The 3,430-nt window shown below is 36.0% G+C and overlaps 1 long non-coding RNA gene across 1 annotated transcript; it reads right to left on the reverse strand.

The window, feature by feature from the left end:
- Positions 1-335: 335 nt before the first annotated feature.
- On the reverse strand, positions 336-3,215 carry LOC104232922 (uncharacterized). Its single transcript, XR_712488.2, has 2 exons — positions 2,650-3,215; positions 336-993 (listed from the first exon to the last, which is right to left on the reverse strand). It is a non-coding gene; the product is annotated as an uncharacterized lncRNA (long non-coding RNA).
- Between the last annotated feature and the right edge of the window lie 215 nt (positions 3,216-3,430).

The raw sequence follows: 3,430 nt of genomic DNA on the forward strand, positions 1-3,430 counted from the left end.
TACTCTAGATAATTCACTTCTAATGTTAAAGTGAGTCTCTTGAATTTACTTGGTTATTAGTTCAATTGATTAGTAAAAACTCCTCTCTCGATTAAGTCTCAACCTCACAAGAGGAACCAATTTTAAGCACGTGAAGATATGCAAGAATTCGTAGTGGATTGGTCTTTAGGATAACCTCTCTCGATTATCCTTCTAATTAAGTTTAATCAACAATTCAACTAGCCTCTTCCGATTACTAAGAAGAATTAATGACTTTAACTAACAAAATATAATGCAACAATATCACAAGTTATGCCTCTCTCGATTACATGAACAAGTGAATAAAGATGCAATAGTTAAAACATCCAAAACGATTCAATACATAAAGCTAGAGTTAATTATCCACAAACAAGTATCAATATACCAAATCCATCAAACCCTAAATAGAACTACTCCATATATATGGATTAATTCATCATAACAAAGTTTAAATAAGAGGAAAACATAAAACGATTCAAACTCTTGTTTTGAGTGAGGATTGAATGATGAAATCCTTGTGCTTTTGCTTCTCCACATCCTCCTTAGCTTCCTTAGGTCTAAGATGTGTCAAAAGTCCAAATATTACCGTTTTCCATGTATTTATACCAAATAGGGTCGGGCCTAGGCAAAATTCCCTTTTCCTAGCCGAAATAGGAAAACTTGCAAACTTATTGCTTTTCATGTGTCGCACTGTGCGTAGCAAAGTGCGTAGAATTAGTGCTTATCCTGACATAACCCAAAAACCCAGTCTTTGAACTTTGCTATTTTCTCACAGATTTTTACATTGATGCATCACACAATGTGTCGCACTAGTGTATTTTTTTAGCAGATTATTTTCCTTGAATTTTGACGTCTAGAAGTGATCCTTGACCCTCGAACGCGATCCCGACTTATTCCTTTAGGCTTTTACTCAGACTTCAAAGCTCCAAATAGCTCGAATTAGTTCCACAACATCTACATAGCTCGTAATCACTCCTACAAGGCATAAAATACACAATTAGTGCAAAACACTAGCAATTAAAGTTCAAACACAATCAAAGTACAGTGAATTAGAGTGCAATAAGTGACTAAAACATGAGATTATACCCTACCATCAACACCCCACACTTAAATCATTGTTCGTCCTCGAGCAATCAAACCAATCATTATATGGACACTACCTTTTTAAGCAACTCTTCAAACTCATTACACTTAGAATATTTAAAATAGACTATGCACAATAGTGTAACATCTTCACCTCAAAAATTGACTCAAAAGCACCATGAATTATTTACAACTCAGTCACTTACTCTAACATAAGTCAACAGTATTGCCTTTCCTTTATGAATCAAGTGCCCTCACACAACAATAAAGAGTAATTCCACACAAAATAAAAATTGAGAACGATTAGGAACTTCAAATAGAAAGAATTCACTACTCTCAGAAACAACATTCATATGCCACAAAAGATGAACCATAGGCTTGCCCATAGTGTACTACTCTACTAATTTGAGCTCATTCAGTCAAGGATCAAATAGAACTTTAAATGGTGGTACTGTAGGCTGCAGGACGGGTATGATACATTTAGCTATAAGAGTGACTACACCTCCCTAAATACTTTTAACGCATACAATTTAACACTCAAAACCCCACACTTATGTCAAACCATATTCCATGTCACACCCCGTTTTTTACTTCACTAACCCATTTAAAATAGATAAAGTGATTTTTGAAGTTCAAAAGGGTTTTCAGTTAGAAAGTGACAAAACATTTGTTTAAAAGAGATTTTTCTCAGAGTCGCCACCTAACATTTGGTTTCGGTGCGTCAGGTCACCATTTTAAAAAAAATGAATTTTTCCTCAAAACACATTTGACTCTAAAAACTGACTGCACCAGAAATTCTAGGTAAGAGGGCTTATTTGACTCGGGAAGAAGGTGTTAAGCATTCCCCGAGTTCCGTAACTAGTACGGTTCGTACATGATGTAGTTGGCTTTAAAGGATATTCTAACTGAGGAAAAAACACTACAAAAAAATGAAATAAACCCGCAAGAGACTCGAGGTCGTCCCCACCTAATAAAATAAAAATAAAAATAAAAGTACTAAAAGTTCTAAAAGTTCTATACTATACTAAGCTAATGCTCCATCGATGATGTTTCGACCTCATTTTACATTCACTACGGGGCATTCCCCGGATAAATATATTTACGAAGTCTACGGGGCATTCCCCTAAGTATAAACTAAAGGAACGACCACTCACCTTGAATAAAAGAAAAGAACAAGCCTAAAGTTTTCCTACCCGAGTGTTGACGGCCTAAACATGCTCCTACCGATCAATGCAATAAAATAAAACTAAACAAAATATTCATGTTCTAATCTCTCTTTCAAGTTAAGTGTCTAAGCCCACGACCCATTTGATAAAACAAGAATGTGAAGTTAATCCCAATTCCAAATTACTTCATCTTAAATTTCAAGTCTAATTCACAAATTAATCACTGTTCATCACATATATTATTTCATCAATTTATATCCCAAATGTATTCAACCAATGAAATTCATTCAATTAAAGAAAAGACTAACTGTAACTCAATCACAAGAAATTCAACCAAAATAACACACAATTAGCATAATAATAGAAGGAGAACGAGATGGACCTTCAATCGAACTTGAAATTCAAAAGCTCGGACTGTTTTGAAGCTCACAAGCAATAAGATTAGAAACAGAACCTCGGCAAGCAAGACTGACCGAACTTCACCGGAGAAACTCGAATCTCGCCGATGAACTCAAACTCAAATACGACCCAAACAAACTCCATAATTTCAAAATGAAATCCGAAATTTAAACAGAAGAAACAGAACATATTTTCCTTGAATTCAACCATGAACTAACTCCCAAATATAGAAACATTTTCTTGTGTTCATTCTGTCCAAAGCTCCTCTCCCTGTTCATGCATGACTTCCCCTCCCTATCTACGTGAGTGTATGGCTGGTGGGTGAAGTTTCTAGATTTAGGAGTTGGTGGAAAAAATCGTGGTGATTTTGGCAAGGAAATTGGGGGAAAATAAAAGACAAGGATATTGTTTCATTTAATAGCAAAAGATTCATCAGTGACACCATTAAAAAATGACCAGAAAGATCAAAGAATAAGAAGTTGGAGGCGGTAGATTTTTTTGGTGAAGGGCTGTGGGTGAGCCTCTGTTTCTCGTCCGTTTCTTTCTTTCTTTTAGTGTGTGTGCATTGTCTTTTTTGTGCAGGGGAAGGGGCTTAGGGTTAAGGGATTGGGCTAGGGGAAAATCGGCTTAAGAAATCCGAAATTGGACTCCAACAACAACAACAATGACCAAGTATAATCTTACAAGTGAGGTCTGGGGAGGGTAATATGTACGCAGACCTTACTCCTACCCCGATGGGTAGAGAGGCTGTTTCCAGGAGACTC

The sequence above is a fragment of the Nicotiana sylvestris genome, chromosome 8, assembly GCF_000393655.2.
Source record: "Nicotiana sylvestris chromosome 8, ASM39365v2, whole genome shotgun sequence".
Taxonomy (NCBI): domain Eukaryota; kingdom Viridiplantae; phylum Streptophyta; class Magnoliopsida; order Solanales; family Solanaceae; genus Nicotiana; species Nicotiana sylvestris.